The 23,412-nt window shown below is 41.0% G+C and overlaps 1 protein-coding gene and 1 long non-coding RNA gene across 2 annotated transcripts in view; one reads left to right on the forward strand and one right to left on the reverse strand.

The window, feature by feature from the left end:
* Positions 1-23,412, reverse strand: part of COMMD1 (copper metabolism domain containing 1) — a 114,361-nt gene that overhangs the window by 37,562 nt on the left and 53,387 nt on the right. The window lies entirely within an intron of this gene.
* On the forward strand, positions 8,595-9,091 carry LOC126068128 (uncharacterized). Its single transcript, XR_007515563.1, has 3 exons — positions 8,595-8,677; positions 8,726-8,773; positions 9,017-9,091. It is a non-coding gene; the product is annotated as an uncharacterized LOC126068128 (long non-coding RNA).

The following is a 23,412-nucleotide window of genomic DNA, read 5'->3' on the forward strand; positions in this document are numbered from 1 at the left end:
TTAGCTTTTACAGAGAAACTGAAAGAAAATCAATACATATATACACACATACACACACTCACAGCATATATACATTTGTGTGTGTGTATATATATGTGTGTGTATAAATAAATAAATATATATATATATATATATATATAGTCACTATCTTCCATTAGAAATAAAGTTTTAAGGAAGGCTGGCAATTTTACAAAAATAAGGAGGAAATAATACCCACAGATCACAGAAAACTGGAAAAAGAAAACCATTACTTGTTATTATGATAAATTCTCCAAAAAAAACTCAAAATCATTTTGGATTTTTCAGTTATTCGTTATTGTTGCCAGTAGTAACAATATTTTCATGACTATATTTTTTGACTCATCATAAAGATTTTAAAACCACTACCTCAAAATAACTCTGTAAGGTAGACAGAATATATAAAAAACTGAGAAAGATATGTTAAGTGATCTGTCTACCACTATAGAGCTAGTTGATGGGATAGCCAGAAATAGAGAGTAGGTTTCCTAACTCCTAAGTCTTTCTACTACTCTGGTGGTATGAAATCTTATTTTAGCCCCAGAAAACTCTCTTAAATGAAATATTTTATGGAGCCCCAATAATTTACCCAATAAAACTGGAGTTGCTACTACTAAAGCAGATATTGGGGCCAGAGCCCTGTATCTTTAGCTCCCTCTTTCCTCCCTCATGATGGACCTTAAGGGACTTCTAAGGAACATCATGGCTCCAAGAAGCACAATTTAAAATACCTTGTGACTCATTCCCCAAGTGAAATCCATAAAACTAAATTCCAATCCAAATATGGATAAGACGAATAACTCCTAAAATGGCCTCTACACAGCTACCGCACCTAAGACTCTTACAGTTACAAATGTGTGCACGTATCGATGGAGGTAAGAGAGTAAAAGTCCATAGATCACGGTCACAGAGGGCTTACTATTCACTGAAATATCCCATCACTCTGTGATATGATTTGAGGAGGAGGGAAGTGGGGGAACATTCCATTTCTTTGGTGACACTACCATCTCATTTGTAATTCTGACACAGAAACAAGTAGCTAGGCCATTCCTCCCTAAGTTAAACGTAAACACTTTCTTCCAATAAAATCTTCTACGAAGGCATGTGCATGCACATACGTGCACTCACTGACTCATGCACACACACTCTTCTAGTTAAACTGGGGAGTGGGGGACAGCCAACCCTCCCTCCCCAAAGCAGCCCAGTGCCCCAGAAACACTAAAATGGATACACAACTGGCAATGCTTATTTCGAGGTTCCCAACTGGTTCCTGAAATGAAATCGTGACCAGCGGATGCTGCTGGTGGACTCATCTCTGAAGCAGACGCAGAGGAGGCAGGCACCTGCTTTATGTTGTTGTTGTTGTTGTTGTTGGGCATCGTCGAGTCAATTTCGACTCGTAGTGACCCCATGGGACAGAATAGAGCTGCCCCACACGGTTTTTTAGGCTGTAAACTTTACAGGAGCAGATTATCAGGTCTTTCTCCCATGAAGCCACTGGGTGGGTTCTAACCATTAACCTTTGAGTCAGCAGCCGAGTGCTTAATCAACACATCACCAGGGACCCTTCCTGATTTATAAAAAAAAACAAACAAACCAAACCCAGTGCCGTCGAGTCGATTCCAACTCATAGGGGCCCTACAGGACAGAGTATAACTGCCACATAAGAGTTTCCAAGGAGCGCCTGTGTATTTGAACTGCCGACCCTTTGGTTAGCAGCCATAGCACTTAACCACTATGCCACCAGGGTTTCCTCCTGATTTATAGGCATAAGTAAATGTACTTGAGTGCAAAGTACAGCATAAACTTCCTGTCCACACTCACCTAAGTAAACCGTTACATATTACTACTCTGTGCTCTTCTGCAGAGGCACACACACAGCTCATAAAATAAAAATTTATATATATATAAAATTGTGCTTTAGGTGAAAGTTTACAGCTCAAGTTATTCTCTCATACAAAAATTCACACACACATTATTATGTGACCCTAGCTGCCATCCATATAACATGACAGCACACTCCTCCCTTCCATCCCGGATCTCCTGTGTCCATTCAACCAGCTCTTATCCCCTTCTGCCCTCTCCTAGTCCCTGCCGCCCATTTAGTCTTGTGTATCTACTTGCACTAAGAAGCACTCTTCACAAGTATTATTTTATGTTTTAGAGTCCAGTCTAATCTTGGTCTGAACAGTTGGCTTTGGGAATGGTTTTAGTTCTGGATTAACAGAGAGTCTAGGGGGCCACGTCTTCTGGGGTTCCTATAGTCTCAGTCAGACCATTACATCTGGTCTTTTTACTAGAATTTGAGTTCTGCACCCCACTTCTCTCCTGCTCCATCAGGGGCTCTCTGTTGTGTTCCCTGTCTGGGTGGTCATCGGTAGTAGCTGGGCACAATCTAGTTCTTCTAGTCTCAGGCTGCTACAGTCTCTGATTTATGTGACTCTGTCTCTTGTGCTCATATTTTCCTAGTATTTTGGTGTTCCTCATCCTCCTTTGCTCCAGGTGGACTGGAGCCAACTGATGCATCTTGGATGGCCAATCACTAGTTTTTAAGGCCACTGACACAACTCACCAAAGTGGGATTCAGAACAACTTCTTAGTAAACTTTGCCATGCCAACTGAACCAGATGTCCCCTGAAACCATGGACCCCAGACCTCTGCCCCTCGAAATGTTTGGCTGCCTTCAGGAAACTTCTTAGATTTTGGTTGAGTCCAATTGTGCTGACTTCCTCTGTATTGTGTGTCATCCTTCCCTTCACCTAAGATAATTCTTGTCTACTATCTAATCGTGGAATGACATCAAGGACATCATACATGAAGAAAGCAAGAGGTCATTGAAAAGACAGGAAAGAAAGAAAAGACCAAGATCGAGGTCAGAGGAGACGCTGAAACTTGCTCTCGAACATCGAGCAGCTAAACAAAAGGAAGAATTGATGAAGTAAAAGAAGTGAACAGAAGATCTCAAAGGGTGACTCGAGAAGACAAAGTGAAATACTATAATAACATGCAAAGAGCTGGAGATGGAAAACCAAAAGGGAAGAACACGCTCGGCATTTCCCAAGCTGAAAGAACTGAAGAAAAAATTCAAGCCTCAAGTTGCAATAGTGAAGGATTCTATGGGGAAAATATTAAACGACGCAGGAAGCATCAAAAGAAGATGGAAGGAATACACAGAGTCATTATACCAAAAAGAATTAGTCGATGTTCAACCATTTCAAGAGGTTGCATGATCAGGAACAGATGCTACTGAAGGAAGAAGTCCAAGCTGCTCTGAAGGCATTGGCAAAAAACAAGGCTCTGCGAACTGACAGAATACCAACTGAGATGTTTCAACAAACAAATGCAGCACTGGGAACACTCATCTATGCCAAAACAGCTACCTGGCCAACCAACTGGAAGAGATCCGTATTTATGCCTATTCCCAAGAAAGGTGATCCAACCAAATATGGAAATTATAGAATAATATCATTAATAAAACACACAAGCAAAATTTTGCTGAAGATCATTCAAAAATGGCTGCAGCAGTATATCAACAGGGAACTGCCAGAAATTCAGGTCGGTTTCAGAATAGGATGTGGAACCAGGGATATCATTGCTGATGTCAGATGGATTCTGGCTGAAAGCAGAGAATACCAGAAGGATGTTTACCTGTGTTTTATTGACTACGCAAAGGCATTCAACTGTGTGGATCACAACAAATTATGGATAACATTGTGAAGAATGGGAATTCCAGAACACTTAATTGTGCTCATGAGGAACCTTTCCATAGATCAAGAGGCAGTTGTTTGGACAGAACAAGGGGATACTGACTGGTTTAAAGTCAGGAAGGGTGTGCATCAGGGTTGTATTCTTTCACCATACCTATTCAATCTGTATGCTGAGCAAATAATCCGAGAAGCTGGACTATATGAAGAAGAACGGGGCATCAGGATTGGAGGAAGACTCATTAACAATCTATGTTATGCAGATGACACAACCTTGCTTGCTGAAAGTAAAAAGGACTTGAAGCACTTACTAATGAAGATCAAAGAGCAGAGCCTTCAGTATGGATTGCACCTCAACATAAAGAAAACAGAAATCTTCACAACTGGACCAATGAGCAACATCATGATAAACGGAGAAAAGACTGCAGTTGTCAAGGGTTTCATTTTACTTGGATCCACAATCAACAGCCATGGAAGCGGCAGTCAATAAATCAAACAATGCATTGCAGTGGGTAAACCTGCTCTGAAGGACCTCTTGAAAGTGTTGAAGAGCAAAGATGTCACCTTGAAGACTAAGGTGAGCCTGACTCAAGCCATGGTATTTTCAATCACATCATATGCATGTGAAAGGTGGACAATGAATAAGGAAGACCGAAGAAGAATTGACTCCTTTGAATCGCAGTATTGCCAAAGAATATTGAATACACCATGGACTGCCAAAAGAAGGAACAAATCTGTCTTAGAAGAAATACAACCAGGATGCTCCTTAGAAACAAGGATGGAGAGACTGTGTCTTACATACTTTGGACATGTTGTCAGGAGGGATCAGTCCCTGGAGAAGGACATCATGTTTGGCAAAGTACAGGGTCAGCGGAAAAGAGGAAGACCCTCAAGGAGGTGGAATGACAAAGTGGCTGGAACAATGAGTTCAAGCATTACAATGATTTTAAGGATGGAGCAGGACAGGGCAGTGTTTCGTTCTGTTTTGCATAGGGTCGCTATGAGTTGGAATCGACTCGAGGGCACCTAACAACAACAATCTAATTAGTGAATTCCCCTCTCCCTCCCTCCCCACGCTCATAACCATCAAAGAATGTTTTCTTTTGTGGGTAAACCTTTTGAGTTCTTATAATAGTGGTCTCACATAATATTTGTCCTTTTGTGAATAATTTCACTTAGTATAATGACTTCCAGATTCATCCATGTTATGAGCTGTCTCATGCAGGATCATCCTTGTTCTTCATTGTTGTGTAGTATTCCATTGTGTGAATATACCATAATTTGTTTATCCATTCGTCTGTTGATGGGCACCTAGGTTGTTTCCATCTTTTTACTATTGTGAACAGTGCTGCAGTGAACATGGGTGTGCGTATATCTACTCGTGTGATGGCTCTTATTATGAATATATTAGGATATATTCCAAAGAGTGGCACTCCTGGATCATATGGTAGTTCTATTTCTAGCTTTTTAAGGAAGTGCCAAATCGATTTCCAAAGTGGTTGTACCATTTTATATCAGCAGTGTATAAGTGTTCCGGTCTCTCCACCTCTCCAACATCATAAAATAAAAATTATATTTTAATTTTTATTGTGCTTTAAGTGAAAGCTTACAAATCAAGTCAGTCTCTCATACAAAAATTTATATACACCTTGCTATATACTCCTAGTTGCCCTCCCTCTACTAAGAAAGCACACTCCTCTCCACCCTATATTTTTGTGTCCATTCAGCCAGCTTCTGACCCCCTCTGCCCTCTCCTCCCCCCTCCAGACAGGAGCTGCCTACATAGTCTCATGTGCCTACTCAAGCCAAGAAGCTCATTCCTCACCAGTGTCATTTTTATCCCATAGTCTAGTCCAATCCCTGTCTGAAAGGTTGGCTTTGGGAATGGTTCCTGTCTTGGGCCAACAGAGGGTCTGGGGACCACGATCTCCAGGGTCCTTCTAGTCTCAGTCAGACCGTTAAGTCTGGTCTTTTTATGAGAATTTGAGGTCTGCATCCCACTGCTCTCCTGCTCCCTCAGAGGTTCTCTGTTGTGTTCCCTGTCAGGGCAGTCATCAGTTGTAGCTGGGCACCATCTAGTTCTTCTGGTCTCAGACTGATGCAGTCTCTGGTTTATGTTGCCCTTTCTGTTTCTTGGGCTCATAATTACCTTGTGTTTTTGCTGTTCTTCATTCTCCTTTGCTCCAGATGGGTTGAGACCAATTGATGCATCTGAGATGGACACTTACTAGTGTTCAAGGCCCCAGATACCACTCTCCAAAGTGGGATGCAGAATGTTTTCTTAATAGACTTCATTATGTCAATTGACCTAGATGTCCCCTGAAACCATGGTCCCCAAACCCCCGCCCCTGCTACGCTGGCCTTCGAAGTGTTTGGTTTATTCAGAAAACTTTTTTGCTTTTGGTTTAGTCCAGTTGTGCTGGCCTCTCCTGTATTGTGTGCTGTCTTTAGCTTCACCTAAAATAGTTGTTGTCTACTATCTAATTAGTAAATACCCCTCTTCCTCCCTCCCCCACTCTTGTAACCATCAAAGAATATTTTCTTCTTTGTTTAAACTATTTCTTGAATTCTTATAATAGTGGTCTCATACAATAATTGTCTTTTAGCCACTGACTAATTTCACTTAGCATAATGCCTTCCAGGTTCCTCCATGTTATGAAATGTTTCACGGATTCATCGTTGTTCATTATCAATGAGTAGTATTCCATTATGTGAGTATACCATAATTTATTTATCCATTCATCAGCTGATGGGCACCTTGGTTGCTTCCATCTTTTTGCTATTGTACACAGTGCTGCAATGAACATGGGTGTGAATATATCTATTCGTGTAAAGGCTCTTATTTCTCTAGGATATATTCCAAGGAGCAGGATTGCTGAATCTTATGGTAATTCTATTTCTAGCTTTTTAAGAAGCACCGAATCAATTTCCAAGGTGGTTGTACCAAAAAATTATATTTTTAAATACCACCGACTTTCCAGGGCTTGAGCAGTAATCAACCAGCAGGCCAGGTTTATGAATCCCAGGTGCCACATAGAATTCAAGCCTCGAACTTAATTTATCTTTGAAAATAAACCTTAAATTCCTAAGAAAAGTAGGGTGGAGCTGACTGATAGGAAAAACCACCAAACATCTACAAAAAGCTTCAGGAAAATCAGAGCTGATGTCAAAGTTCAAACCACGTAAGTGCTGCGAAGAACTTTGGACTAGCTCAAGAGGCACCATGTCAGTTCTAGTCCTTTCTTACTACTAAACACACTTCAGTCCACAACAGAGGGGAGGGAAGGGAAGTCAGTAAATAGAATCGCCCCTCTGAAACTGCAGGAAATTGGGTCCAGGCCCTCCGCCCCCGCCCAGTGGATACCAAAATATGTGGATGCTCAAGTTCTTCATATACCTAATAGAATGTAAATGTTATGTAAATAGTTGTTAATGTTCACACTTAACACTTACTGCTTTCTCAGCCTTTGCAAGCACTTCATCATGAGCCAGAGTGCTACGGACTGAATTATGTCCCCCCAAAATGAGTATCCATTTGGCTAGGGCATGATTCCCAGTATTGTGATTGTCCACCATTTTGTGATCTGATATGATTATCCTCTGCGTTGTAAATACAAACCTCTGTGATGTTAATGAGGCAGGATTAGAGACAGTTATGTTAATGAGGCAGGACTCAACTGGATTAGGTTGTATCTTGAGTCAATCTCTTTTGAAATGTAAAAAGAGAGAATGGAGCAGAGAGGAAACGGATCTCCTACCACCAAGAAAGAAGCGCTGGCAGTGGATCACATCCTTTGGACCTGGGTCTCTTTGCTGACAAGCTCCTAGAACAGGGGAAGATTGATGACAGGGACCTTCTGCCAGAACCGACAGAGAGAGAAAGCCTTCCCCTGGAGCTGGCACCCTGAATTCAGACTTCTAGCCTCCTGGACTGTGAGAGAATAAATTTCTCTTACGGTATTTGTTATAGCAGCACTAGATGACTAAGACACCATCCACTGTGGTATTTCTGTTATAGCAGCACTGGGTGACTAAGACACCATCCACTTGTGGTGCTTCTGTTATAGCAGCACTGGATGACTAAGACACCATCCACTGTGGTATTTCTGTTACAGCAGCACTAGGTGACTAAGACACCATCCACTTGTGGTATTTCTGTTATAGCAGCACTAGGTGACTAAGACACCATCCACTTGTGGTATTTCTGTTACAGCAGCACTAGGTGACTGAGACACCATCCACTGTGGTATTTCTGTTATAGCAGCACTAGGTGACTAAGACACCATCCACTTGTGCTATTTCTGTTACAGCAGCACTAGGTGACTAAGACACCACCCACCTGTGGTATTTCTGTTATAGCAGCACTAGGTGACTAAGACACCATCCACTTGTGGTATTTCTGCTACAGCAGCACTAGGTGACTAAGACACCATCCACTTGTGCTATTTCTGTTACAGCAGCACTAGGTGACTAAGACACCATCCACTTGTGGTGTTTCTGTTATAGCAGCACTAGGTGACTAAGACACCACCCACCTGTGGTATTTCTGTTATAGCAGCACTAGGTGACTAAGACACCATCCACTTGTGGTATTTCTGCTACAGCAGCACTAGGTGAGTAAGACACCATCCACTGTGGTATTTCTGTTACAGCAGCACTAGGTGACAAAGACACCATCTGGTTGTGGTATTTCTGTTACAGCAGCACTAGTTGACCAAGACACCATCTGCTTGTGGTATTTCTGTTACAGCAGCACTAGTTGACCAAGACACCATCTGCTTGTGGTATTTCTGTTACAGCAGCACTAGTTGACCAAGACACCATCTGCTTGTGGTATTTCTGTTACAGCAGCACTAGTTGACCAAGACACCATCCACTTGTGGTATTTCTGTTACAGCAGCACTAGGTGACTAAGACACCATCCACTTGTGGTGCTTCTGTTATAGCAGCACTAGGTGACTGAGACACCATCCACTGTGGTATTTCTGTTATAGCAGCACTAGGTGACTAAGACACCATCCACTGTGGTATTTCTGTTACAGCAGCACTAGGTGACTAAGACACCATCCACTTGTGGTATTTCTGTTATAGCAGCACTGGATGACTAAGACACCATCCACTGTGGTATTTCTGTTATAGCAGCACTGGGTGACTAAGACACCATCCACTTGTGGTGCTTCTGTTATAGCAGCACTGGATGACTAAGACACCATCCACTGTGGTATTTCTGTTACAGCAGCACTAGGTGACTAAGACACCATCCACTTGTGGTATTTCTGTTATAGCAGCACTAGGTGACTAAGACACCATCCACTTGTGGTATTTCTGTTACAGCAGCACTAGGTGACTGAGACACCATCCACTGTGGTATTTCTGTTATAGCAGCACTAGGTGACTAAGACACCATCCACTTGTGCTATTTCTGTTACAGCAGCACTAGGTGACTAAGACACCATCCACTTGTGGTGCTTCTGTTATAGCAGCACTGGATGACTAAGACACCATCCACTGTGGTATTTCTGTTACAGCAGCACTAGGTGACTAAGACACCATCCACTTGTGGTATTTCTGTTATAGCAGCACTGGGTGACTAAGACACCATCCACTTGTGGTGCTTCTGTTATAGCAGCACTGGATGACTAAGACACCATCCACTGTGGTATTTCTGTTACAGCAGCACTAGGTGACTAAGACACCATCCACTTGTGGTATTTCTGTTATAGCAGCACTGGATGACTAAGACACCATCCACTGCGGTATTTCTCTACAGCAGCACTAAGTGACTAAGACACCATCCACTTGTGGTATTTCTGTTAGAGCAGCACTAAGTGACTAAGACACCATCCACTTGTGGTATTTCTGTTATAGCAACACTAGATAACTAAGACACAGAGAGACCATTTTTTGCCATTGTAGGGGCAGCACTAATACATCCACGAATTTCAGCTTCTTTCTGCTTTATTGTGCAAATGCTCAATTTGTTCTTACTGACCTTTTCAAAAGATCTGAGATTTTTATTTTGTCGTCAAGATATACCACTTTATGCTTCCTCTTAGCCTTTGAAGGATTGCTTTTTAGGAGCCATTTCTTCAAGAAATAAAGGGTGCATACAACACAATTAGTTAGCAAACAAGACGCGAGCTGAAAGCTCAAATAGTAAGTGCTGGAGAGAGACTAAGGATCTGTGAAATGGCAGTGGGCTATAGCAGGGTATGCCTACACATCATTTCATTCACGTGGATTCAGCCTAGTGCTCAACACGTGGCAAATTCAAATATTGCTCCTTGGAACTTCTTTTTTTCCAAAAGTTTTCAATCCGTGGTTGGCTGAATCCACGTATGCGAACCTGTGGATATGGAGGGCCGACTGTAGATAGAAGACATATGATAATACTGAAAGGCCATTACACTATATGGGGGAAATCAACACAATATGACAAAGGCAAAGGAAGACACTGAAAGGAACACAAGTACAAAGGGCAACTATAGCAATTACTATAACACAGACATAGACAATCCTGTAGCAACAGTATTAACAAACTATAATTTATGAAGGGATACACAGGTAGACCAAAAAACCAAAACCAAACCCGTTGCCACTGAGACGATTCTGACTCATAGTGACCCTATAGGACAGAACAGAACTGCTCCACAGGGTTTCCAAGGAGTGGTCGGTGGATTTGAACTGCCAGCCTTTTGACTAGCAGCCATAGCTCTTAACCACTGCGTCACCAGGGCTCCACATAAACAGGTAAGTATGCTAAAGAGGCCTGGGAGGCCGTTAAGGGAGTGCCCCCACCTGCAGATATAGTTAGGTCGTGGACATCTCTATTTACATATTTATAGATGTTGCATGTATACTAATATAGACAATAGAACACAGGAGGGGCACAGTCATGGAAACTTCTTATGCACAACCAAACACCTCCCAGGACAAAGATCCTAGGCGTTAAGGCTAAGGGCCATAGGCTCAGGGGACATCTACGTCAGCTGGCATGACACAGCGCATAAAGACAACGTTCTACATCCTCCTTTAGTGAGTAGTGTTTGGGGTCTTAAAAGCTTGCAAACAGCGATCTAAGATACAACCAGTGGTGTCTTCCCACTGGAGTAAAGGAGACTGAAGAAAACCAAATACTCAAGGGAGCAATTAGTCCAAAGAACTAATGGACCACATGCACCACAGCCTACACAACCCCAAGACCAGAAGAACTAGATGGTGCCCGGCTACCACTGCTAATCTCTCTGACTGGGATCACAATAGAGGGTCCTAGACAGAGTGGGAGAAAAATGTAGAACAAAAAATCAAATTCATAAAAAAAAGACCAGACTTACTGGCCTTACAGAGACTGGAGGAACCCCCAAGACTATGGCCCTAAGACACTCCTCTAACTTGGAACTGCAGCCATTCCTGGAAACCGTGTTCCAGCCAAGCAATAGACAAAAAAATAAAATAAAAACTAAACCCATTGCCGTCGGGTCGATTCTGACTCAGAGTGACCCTACAGGACAGAGCAGAACTGCCCCATAGGGTTTCCAAGGAGCGCCTGCTGGATTCGAAACACTAACCTTTCAGTTAGCAGCCGTAACTCTTAACCACTACGCCACCAGGGTTTCCAAGCAATAAACAGGCCTACAGAATGAACAATAACACCCGAAAAGAATGTGCTCCGTGGAACAATTATAAGAAACCAAGAGGGTAACCCTTGTCCAACTGTAAAGATGAGAAGGCAGGAAGAGGAAAGAAATCCAGAGGAAAGGAAATGGGGCAAGTGGCAACGGGGAAACTAGGGCAGAAATAGGGAGAGTGCTGACACAGTGTGGGGATTGCAAAGTCCTGGAAAAATGGGTGTACAATTTGTTGAATGGGAAACTAATTCGCTCTGTAAACTTTCACCTAAAACAATTCTCTCTCTCTATATATAATACATATATATATATTTTTAAAAGATATTGTAACAGCTGCCCCACCATCTTAGTTTTCTAGTGTTGGTATAATACAGGAAACCCTGGTGGTGCAGTGGTTAAGAGCTTGGCTGCTAATCAAAAGGTAGGCAGTTCGAATCCACCAGGCACTCCTTGGAAACCCTATGGGGCTGTTCTACTCTGTCCTATTGGATCACTATGAGTTGGAATCGACTCGACGGCAACGGGTCTTTTTTTTTTTTTAGGCATAAGAGAAATACCACAAGTGGATGCCTTTCACAAAAAGAAATTTATCTTCTCACAGCTAGGAGGCTAGAAGTCTGAATTCAGGGCGCAGTCTCTAAGGAAAGCTTTCCCTCTGTCGGCTTAGGAGAAGGTCCTTTTCTCCTTTCAGCTTCTCTTCCTCAGCGATCTTCAAGTCCCCTGGATCTTTCTCCATTGTCTACCTGCTTAATCTGCTCTTTAATATCTCAAAAGAGATTTAAGACACGCCCTGTACTAATAGTGCCTCATTAACAACACAAAGAAGGCCCATTCCCCAATGGGATTATGACCACAGGTACGCCTGTTACCCCCGAGCAGATTCCGACTCATGGCGACCCTACACCACAGAGTAGGGTTGGAAACCACAGGGTTTCCAAGACTGCAATCTTTAGGGAAGCAGACTACCACATCTTCCTCCCAAGGACTAGCTGGGGGGTTCAAACTGCCCGCTTTCGGTTCGCAACCAAGAGCTTGACCACTGTACCACCAGAGCTCCTAACCAAAAGTATAGGGGTTAGGATTTACAATGCATATTCTTGGGTGACACAATTCAATTTATAACACCTATGCACTTCACAATATTATTATGTGGACCTGATAAAAAAAATGTATACCAAACCATGATTTAAAGTATTAAATACCATGTAACTTCAGATGAAATCATTTGTACACTGTGAAAGGATACCCATTTTACCAAGCAGTCATAGCAAACAGGTTTAATTTACCTTTGTTGACTAATCTGAAAAGCTTCCATATTCGTTTACCTTTGTTTACTCAAGAAGAAAAGTTCCTACACTTTTATGCTAAGGAACCACCCTATCTTGACAGCCACAGGTTACTACATACTCTGGCTCTCTCTAAACATCACAGAGAACTAAGGATCGTCATCGGCTCGTTCTCAATAACTTATTTCAATAGACTGAGCAATTTTTTAGTTGAGTTTCGTAATTTTAACAGAAGTAGTATGTATTAAGAGTGGGTGGAGAAGCTGGCAAAATGGACATGAAAAGAGAGCGTGGAGGGAGAGAGTGGGCTGTCTCATTAGGGGAAGAGTAACTGGGAGTGTGTAGCAAGGTATATATGGGTTTTTGTGTGAAAAACTGACTTGACTTGTAAACTTTCACTTAAAGCACAATGAAAATTATAAAAAAACAAACAAGAGTGGGTGGGATATATTGGGAAAAATTTTACAGAAAGCGTTAAATATAAGATGTCACCTTTTTTTCTAATTTATCAGCGTAAGAAACACACAACACAATTTATTTCAAACACATGGTGAACACCCATTCCACTCTGCCCAAAGCCCTGTGCTGGGTAAGTCCATGCTGCGGCAGTTAAGGCCTGCAAGATGTTCAACACAAATTTTCATTTATTGAAGCTACATTCTAAGCTTACTGCGTGCTTCCCTGGAGAAACTGAAAGAATGAAGCATGTGAGATTACAATGTTTTTTTTGAGGACAAAGATGATGATGAAATAAAGCAGGTGATTTTGGCCTCATGTGCAAGCGGCCTCCAGTGTTATCTGGTTTTCTGGTCTAGCGTGTGACAGAACTGAAGAACAAACAGTCTAGCATTCAAAACACAGGATCAGAGTGCCTAACTGGTTTTCAGAGAGCCAAGTATTATATATTATGTACATGGAAAAAAACTTTACCAGTGATCCATGAAGCACGGACATGGCGGCTGGCCGTTTTTGGAGCTGCCATTGATTTTATCCTGTAACAACTTCCCGGGCAAGGCAGAGATGGACGGCCTGATTACAAAGTGATGAGTTCAGTCCTGGACATTTGGAAACACTTAGGAAGTACTGAAAAACAGTTTAATTACCAGCGAGAGGTGAAACTAAAGTCATGTGGAGAGGGGCTGGAGAACTCATGAGAATAAACGTTTGCACACAGGCTGCTATGATGGAGCAAGAAAGAGCAGCCAGTCAAAGGGAGAGAACAGAAGTGTGCCAGGAGCTGGAAGTGACCGTGAAGAAAGCGGACAAAGGGAGAGTCAAAGAGAGGCTCAGACCCGCAGTGATCTCGGGACTCACCAGGAGCAATTTCAGCTGCCACACCCAGCTCAGTTCCCCTATAACAAATCCCAACTCCCTGACATAATTTGAGTGTGTCTGTTAACGGAAACAACAACAACAACAACAACAAAAAAGGCCAAAATTGAAAACCCTGTCTCCAGCCCAAGGTTTCTACCCCAACAGGCTGAATTTCTGAATTTATAGTCTCTCTTGACACATTTTAACTTCAGTTTCACCACAAAGAGCAGAGGACAAGGTAGTTAAGTTAGTCACACCCTTTTATGGGTCTCCTCCCCAGCCATACTGAGCTACCTAATTACATCCGCTGCCTGAAACCTAGGATTCAAAGTCAGGAACGGCAAAGAAGGATGAGGTGCTCCAGGTTAAAAGACTAAGAAGACACACTACTAAATGCAACATATAATCCCAGATGCAACCAGGACCAGAAAAAAGGACACCGGTGGGGCAATGACAAAATCTGAATAAAGTCTATTAATTAGGTATATTTATTATTGTTGTAGGGTGCTGTGAAATCAATTCTGCCTCATAGTGACCCCATGTGACAAAGCGGAACTGTCCCTAGCATTTTCTTGGCTGTAATCTTTATTGTCAGGTCTCTCTTCCATGTAGCCATTGGTTGAGTTTGAACCGCCAACCTTTCAGTTAGCAGCCGAGTACTTAACCACTGCTCTACCAGGGCTCCTGTTATTCAGATTAGATAATACATTGCATCAATATTAATTTCCCATTCCAGATAATTGTGCTGTGGTTATATAAAACGTTAACACTTGGCGAACGGTATATGGAAATTCTCTGTACTTTTTTATAACTTCCTTATAAGCCTCAAATTATTTAAAAATGAAAAGTAAAAAAAAAAAAGTGTTTTTTACTTGTTTAAATAAATAAAATAAAACCAAGGATTCAGATTTAACAACTAGTATTAGCTGGAGGGCAGGGCAACTGAAACAATCAAATATTTGAGTTCCTACTGTACAAGGTACTTTTTTTTTTAATGGAAAATACTCTTATTTTTCATCTATTGCTGTGAAACAAATTAGCCCAAAACCCAGACAATTAAAACAAGGCAGTTTCTGTGGGTCAGAAATCTAGGCAAAATTTAGCTGGGTCTTCTGGTTCAGGGTTCTTCCCAAGGCTGCGGCCACATCCAAGCTCGTGGTTGTTGGCAGAAATCAGTTCTTGGGGACTGGTGCTCTGAAGGACTCAGGTCCTTGCTGGAGGCCTGCCTCAATGATTTGGCACTCGGCGTCTCTGTAGGTCAGCTCACACGTCAGCTGGCTTCCATCAGAGGCAACAACTGAAAGAGCAAGAGGGGCCAGCTAGAGAAAAGCCAGAGCCTTGTAACCTAGTATCTCAGAGGTGACGTCCCTTCTCTTTTGTCCTGTTCTACTTGCTAGAAGTGATTCAAGAGATGCAACTCACGTTCACGGGGAGGCAATTACACAACCGTCTGAATAACAGGTGCAACTCATGTTCCAGAGGAGAGAATTACACAACAGTCTGAATAACAGGCAGTGGGAGTCACTGTGAGTATTCTTAGAAGCTGCCCACCAAGGTGCTAATACCACATTTCAAAGAACAATCAAAGCGGTCCATTTGCAGAATCCAGCATCATGAGGAACTGCTACGTACCAGCAGGAACGACCCTGTAGTGGGCTGTTGTGCAGCGTGGTGGTGGTGGTGGCAGTCACAGCACCAGTAACAGTCCTAATAGTTACAGTGATACAAGAGAAAGAAGAAACACTACCTAAATAATATATCTACTGCTTCCATATTCTAGATTCTGGGGCAGCATTCATTTCTGAGGCTTTATGTTTTCAAAAAAAAAACTTGATTGGTATTTTTTTGTTGTGATAGGCTGAAGACTTTAAAGGTACTTCTTTTTCAGTGTGCAGGAATACTCCAAACGGACGTGCCTGGGTGGAACAGGACAGCTAACCCCAGTTTGAATCAAACTCCATATTGTTAACTAGACTCCATTTTGAATCAGACTTTAGCTTGACCAAAGCCTCTGCCCCTACAATCCTGAGAATGTAGTTAAACTTTAACTCTCTTAGCTAATGAGGTTGGGGGTGAAAAGTGGTGATAAGAGATTATCATGGTGGTGGTCTCTGGCTACCCCTTCCCATTTACCATAGGAAAGGTTCACCTCTCCCTCAGCGCTGGACCACTAGGTAGACTCCTCTCTGCCCTGTGTTTCCCCAGTTCTCCAACGGTATTACCCTCAATAAAACTCTTTGCTTTCATTTTCAACAGATTCAGAGATTTTACTCTTCGACATAAGCAAAGAAAATACTTTTCTGTTCCTCCTTCCCAAAGCTTTCTTAATTCAACATTTTTGTTCCAAAAAAAAAAGTCACACTTGCCTTTGTTCATTAACCAAGGAGAAGGGTGAGTAAAGGCATAATTAAAGCATATCCTATCATCAGAAATCATCCTAGAATTATGGTTTCCCCGTTTATCTCTGGTAGGATATAGCCAGTGATAAGGCACAAAATCAAAACAGACATCTGACCTATTGGTAAGATGACTGAACTAACTCTAAGAGCTCAATTAACCTTCCCCCCAAACCCTATCTTTGTTGCCTTAGGAACCAACCCCTATTATTGTTAAGGAAATAAGTTTCTTTATGGCCAGGCTAAAGAATGCGAATACCTCTTAGAACTTACTTGCCCCCTGAAGGAAACTTTTTGTTGCTAATCTCCTCCTGAGATTGTCGCTTTGAACAGCTTTGAACACGTAACTTGTAACAGACTGCTCCTGAAAATCTGCCTCATGTCCCTGCTTTGTAACCAACATGAAGCCCTCCCCTTCACCCCGTCTTTCAATTTTGTCTTTTAGCCACTCAGTGTATTCACGGAACCAGCAATGCCAAAGATTACGCTTCGTCTTACCTCTGAGTGACCTCAATCACTGTAAACCTATCAAGAGCATCCTGGTGTTGTACTTCTTCCTCCAGCCCTAACACCTGTGTTCCCAACGGCCCCCTTCAGTTCATGTGTTTCATTTGCCGGGACTCCACTTCTCCCCACTGCAATGTTCCTTTGTGCTGGCAGTCTCCATTCCCTCAATAAAACTCTTTATTTCCAATTTTAGCCAGGCTTCATGATTTTGCTCCATGACACTAGGCTCCTTATAACAGATATAAGAACTTGTTTACAAAGAAACAGGGAAGAGAATCCGGTCCTGTAACTATTCATGTCTTTTTTTTTTTTTTTAAGTTAACGAGAAATAGTAACTAAATTTAGAGAAGTCATTAAATGGCCCAAGAATCTAAATATAAGGTTGACTTTTACTTCTATGCGTCAGTGGTTTCTGGCACAGTCAGGTTTTGCAGTAATTCTTCCAAAGAACAAATTCATAACATTCTGGATAGTCCTTAATTATGTGACAATTAATCACAAGCACACTATTTTCTGTATGTTTAGTGTAAGATATAACACACAGTTCCTGTACTAAAGAAGTTTTAAATTTAACTAGAGAACCGTGGCGGAATAGTGGTTAAGCGTTCAGCTGCTAACCAAAAGGTCGGCAGTTCGAAACCACCAGCCACTTCTTGGAAACCCTACGGGGTGGATCTACTCCGTCCTATAGGGTCCCTATGAGTCGGAATCAACTCTGACAGCAACGTTTTTTTTTTTGTTTTTAGGGAAATAAACCTTACAGAGTAAAACTGGTGAATTGCAAAGGGAAACGTAAGTGCTAGATTGTGTTACAGAAACTAAAGTGCCTGAAGAGTATAAAGGCCAACGTAGCGGAAAAGACTTTCAGAGAAGCAGCCATCGGCTCAGTGTTGTAGTCAATGCAATAGAAGATGCTTTCAAAGCAAATGAAAAGGAAGCTAAAGCAACTCAGTTTCTGTCTGCATCAGACACAGATAATCTGAGGCAACGTCACTGGCACCCCGCCACACAAGGTTTTTCTTCGTGATTCACTAAAAATCAAATTCTTACTCTTCCTGAGAATGCAAAAACCCATTTTTATTTTAAAAGCCACCAATAATCACAAAGGGAAGGTCCTCAAAACAAAATTCAATGTAAATATGGCAACGTTAAAATAACCAATTAAACAAAATTTAAAGTAAATGGCAACACGTCTCCAGAGAAAAGATGAGTTCAGTGAAAGGTGATACCCTGGCTTCAGTTTAATGTAAAATGAAAAACCAGGTATGAGTTAATCAATTTTTTATTACCAACAGCATTCAGCGTTGGAGCACATTTAGGGACAAGAAACTTGTTTGTGTGCTACCAATGAGTTTTATAGTCCTTAACATGCTTCAGTCAAGTCAATTACTGGGATGGAAAAAAAAATCTATGACCTTTAGTAACAGAGTCAGGTTACTTGAAGGATCAAATATGAATGTATTTGAGAGTTCCCAGGTAAACCTGATTAAAAAAGAAAAAGTACTCACTAAACACAGTAGCATTTACTTAGAATTTAATTGTACTTTGTCCTGTATCAGTTACAGTCTGGTTTTCTGGACCCCAGGCCGACTGTGTCTAACCACTGTGAGGATTTACAGAGGGAGATAAAGAAAGACGGATTCCAAAAGCAAAGGTGACCCGATCTGAGCTGGGGTTGGCAGGTATAGGGACAGAGCGAGCAGAGTTCCTGACCAGAAAATGAAGACGAGAGGCAGGTAAAGCAACGAGGGAAATATGATACTTTCCTACTGAGGCAAGCAAGTTCACAAGCTATAAAAGATGGAAAGAAAGGCAGTTTAGTGGTCAGGAGATCAAGGTCAGTTGCCAAGGAAGTTAAAAGAGTAGTGAGGTGATGGCCAACACAGCCAGGAGAACTAAAAGTTTCACAAAACTTCTAAGTTATGCTTGGTTGACATTCTTCCTTTTATTAATCATTCGTGATTCCATTTAATGAACACATAATGTCACAATAATACTAATACAAGGACAATCGTCTGCACATAAAAACTATAAACCTAAATCCAAAATCTGAGGGCCATAAACAAAAACTTTAAAAAAGAGGACATGTGGTCTCCTTGTCCATTGTACCTACATATTTTTATAAAAAAAAAAAAAATTATTTTATTTTATTTTTATTAAATTGTAAAACACATTGGTTCTTTCTAAAGCTCAAAATAAATGGTAAAATGACTAATGTATTTTGGGTACTGCCATATAATATACGGAAAAAAATGTTAAATGTTAAAACTAAGGCTTCTAAAACTTCAAGAAATATTGTAATTTAAGTAGTTTGTTAAGAAAATACGTATATGTCACAAGACATAAAGAGAAAAACTGGTGCTCAGAAAGTGGAAAAATACCATCACCACACATGGAGGATTCTTGCCAAGAAGCCAGACCTGAAATCTGAGAAAGCCTGATTAGCAGTTCTCAACAGGGGGTGATTTTGCCCTCCAGGAATATCTGGCAATATCTGAAGACATTTTTGGGTTCTCACACGTGGAGGAGGGGGTTACTACTGGCATCTAGTGGCTGGAGCCAGGGGTGCTGCTGAACACCCTACAACGTACAGGGCAGGCTCCACAATGAATTATCTGGCACAGAATCTCAACAGTGCCACGGTTGAGAAACCCTTACTCCAGATCTAACAGGAAATATGGGGTCAGAGAAACATGTTAAAGAACTTCATGGGGATGCAGTCAGCAAAATCCAGAACAGGGGGGAGCTCCATCAGACAAACGACCCAATTTCTTCAACTAATAATAACTGCAAAGGATGAAAATAACAGGGATCTATGGAGCAAAGGAGACAAGAATCATACCAACCAAAAGCACTGTGAGGGCTTTAGAACAAAACAACTGTTTAAAAAAAAATTACATAACTGGAGAAATTTTAGTAATGACCAGATAGTTGATAACATTAAGATACTATTATTATTTTAAAAATAGGCTAATAAACATAACTACAAATGTACAAATAGCAGAAGACAAATTAAAATTAGATAATTGGGACCTCATAAAAATTAAACATATGCTCATCAAAAGACTTTATTAAAAGAGTAGAAAGATAACCTACAGACTGGGAAAAATCTTCAGAAATGACATATCCGATAAGGTCTAATCTCTCAAATATATAAAAAACTTCAACAACTGAGCAACAACAAGATAACTCAATTAAAAATGGGCAAAGGACATGAACAGACACTTCACCAAAGAGGACACTCAAGTGGTCAACAAACACGTGAAAAGATGCTCAAGGTCATTAGCCAAGAGAGATGTAAATCAAAAGTATAATGAGATACCATCTCACCCTGGCTAAAATGGCACTGATGAAAAAAAAAATACAACACAGATATCAACAAATGTTGGAGAGGATGTAGGAGGACTGGAACCCTTATCCATTGCTGGTAGGGCTGTAAAATGGTACAATCACTATGGAAAATACTACGCTGCTTCCTCAAAAAACTAGAAGTAGGACTACCTTAAAAAAAAAAAAATTTTTTTTTTTTTGGGGGGGATCCAGCAATCCTACTCCTAGGTATACGCCCTAGAGACCTAACAGAAGTGACATGAACAGACATACCCACACCTATGTTCACTGCAGTATTATTCACGATAGCAAAAAAAAAAAAAATAGTCTCAAATGCCCTTCAGTGAATGAATGGATAAGCAAAACGTGGTGTATACATATGATGGAATACTACACAACCAAAAAGAACAATGATGAGCCCGTGAAACATAACATAGATGCATCTGGAGGACATAATGCTAAGTGAAGTAAGTCAATTGCATAAGAATACTGTAAGATCCCAGTTTTATAAGAAGAAAAGAATAGATATATATACAAAGACCAATGTTCACTGGTGGTTGCCAGGGATGGTGGGGAAGTAGGGGGATCACTCTCTAGACTGTAGACACTTGATATTGTTGGTGATGGGATAGGTAGCAAAGACTGTGGGACAATGAGCACAGTTTGACCAAAGTAAACGATGCCATTAAGAAGCACACAAGAAATACGGATGCTTGTGCTAAAGAATATGACATACATAATTTGGCAACAACACCAGCAATAACCAGACAGTGAGTGAAAGATCACATATGTATGTGTATAGGCACATATGTCTTCAAGTAGGTAAGATGTACACGTATGTATCTATATGTATAAGATATGTGTGCGCATGCATAAATATTCATGGAGGACACAATTACAGGTACTTCTTAGACATAACCAAACACCTTGTGAGAATGTTTTTCTGGGTTTGAAGGCTTCATCTCATGGGACAACTTAGTCAACTAGCATCACAAAGTGCATCCTAGTGAGGTGAGTACTGTCTGGGGTCTTAAAAGCTGCGAGCAGTCATCTAAGATACAACTATTGGTCTCTACTAATTAGCAGCAAAACGGGAAGAAGGAAACCAAAGTCTCAGAGAAGAAACTAGTCTACAGGGCTAATAATCTGCACATACATTGGCCTCATCTACCTTGAGGCCAGAAGAACTAGATGGTACCTGGCTACCACCACTGACGGTTCTGATCAGGGCCACAATAGATCAACTCTGGTAAGAGTCAGAAAAAAAACATGCAACAGAACTCAAATTCTTAAAAAATCCAGATTACTGGACAAGTTGAGACTGGAGGACTCCCTGAGACCATCAGCCTGAGTCACTCTAAGCCTTGAACTGAAACTATCCTCTGAGGTCACTATTTAGAGAGGTAACAGATTGGCACACAAAACAAAAGGGTACTATCCTTGAGTACAGTGCTCCATTAAAAAATCCTCTATATGAGAACAAAAGGTTAACAATTAACTCTAAAACAAAGATGAGAAGATAAAGGGGCAGGGAAACTAGAAACAGAACCACGAGAACTCAATTAAGGAGAATGTTGACACATGGTAAAAAAAATGCAACTAATGTCACTGAACAATTTGTGTAGAAATTGTCAAATGGGAACGTGATTTGCTGTGTAAACTTTCACCAAAAACAATGAAATTTTTTGTTCGAAAGATACTATTGTTAAATACATGGAAACGCTGGTGATGTAGTGGTTAAGTGCTACAGCTGCTAACCAAAGGGTCAGCAGTTCAAATCCGCCAGGCGCTCCTTGGTAACTCTATGGGGCAGTTGTACTCTGTACCGTAGGGTCGCTCTGAGTCGGAATCGACTCGATGGCACTGGGTTTGGTTTTTTTTTTTTATTGTTAAATACTTTCAGATGTGATTAATGGTATTATGGTTATATACGTGGAGTTTTATAGATTATTTTTTAAATTTGATTCAAAATAACCCCAGGGTAGGGGGATATAGATAAAACAAAAATGCCATAATTTTTTTTAATGGAGATTTTTAAAAAAAGCTTCAAAATATAAAGGATTTAGTAAAATAACCCCAGGGTAGGGGGATATAGATAAAACAAAAATGCCATAATTTTTTTTAATGGAGATTTTTAAAAAAGCTTCAAAATATAAAGGATTTAGTAAAGTTAAACTTTTTTTTTAAATCTGTGAACTTTATGAATACACATATTCTGTTGTATTCTCTTTGGCTCATAGCCTTGGTGCCAACTGTCAGCTGTGCCCAAAATATATAAGCAGCAGATTTGGGTAAGCAGCTAAAAAAATAGCAAGAACATTCTATGATATCATAATATTATTAGCATTTCTATTCTTAGGTAAAGTGGAAGTCCAGCAATACCTCACATGAATCCTTCATCTATAACAATGTTCTAAATCATTGTAGAGGGACCAGTGGTAGCTAAGAGCTCTAATACACGCCTTTGAAGAGTGAACCGTATCTTTCCACTTATCTCATAAATTGGATGGTGAAGCCAACTTCTACCTTCTGGCAAACACGGTGCTACTGGCAAGAAAGATCAATTAGATAAAAGCAGTTGGAGGCAAAACTGCCAGTTATTAGTGTACCAAACCAAAGCCCAAATCAAACCCACTGCCATCGAGTCGATTCTGACTCACAGCAACCCTGGACAGAATAGAACTGCCCCATAGGGTTTCCAAGGAGCAGCTGGTGGATTCGAGCTGCCGATCTTTTGGTTAGCGGCCAGACACTTAACCACTGAGTCACCAGGGCCAGCACCCTCAAAATAAAAATGAGCTTAAATAACTGAAACAAAGTATTCATCAAGCAAATGTCCATATAACAACAGAATCAGGATTTATCACAAATGACTAAGTTAAATAATCTGACTACATCTCATTATCCAAAGAACAGTCACCAAAGACAACTATAATATTAAGTAGTTCATCCAGGAGTTTTATTAGCATTATTAGCACCATTATTTTGATAGATTTTTTTAATTGACTGATAAAGTTATTTTGTTGTTGTTGTTAGGTGCCGTCGAGTTGGCTCCGACCCATAGCGACCCTATGGCACAACAGAACGAAACACTGCCCGGTCCTGCACCATCCTTAACAATTGTTGTTATGCTTGAGGTCACTGTTGCAGCCACTGTGTCAATCCACCTCATTGAGGGTCTTCCTCTTTTCTGCTGATCCTGTACTTTGCCAAGCATGATGTCCTTCTC

This window comes from Elephas maximus, chromosome 26, assembly GCF_024166365.1.
Source record: "Elephas maximus indicus isolate mEleMax1 chromosome 26, mEleMax1 primary haplotype, whole genome shotgun sequence".
NCBI classification, from domain to species: Eukaryota; Metazoa; Chordata; class Mammalia; order Proboscidea; family Elephantidae; genus Elephas; species Elephas maximus.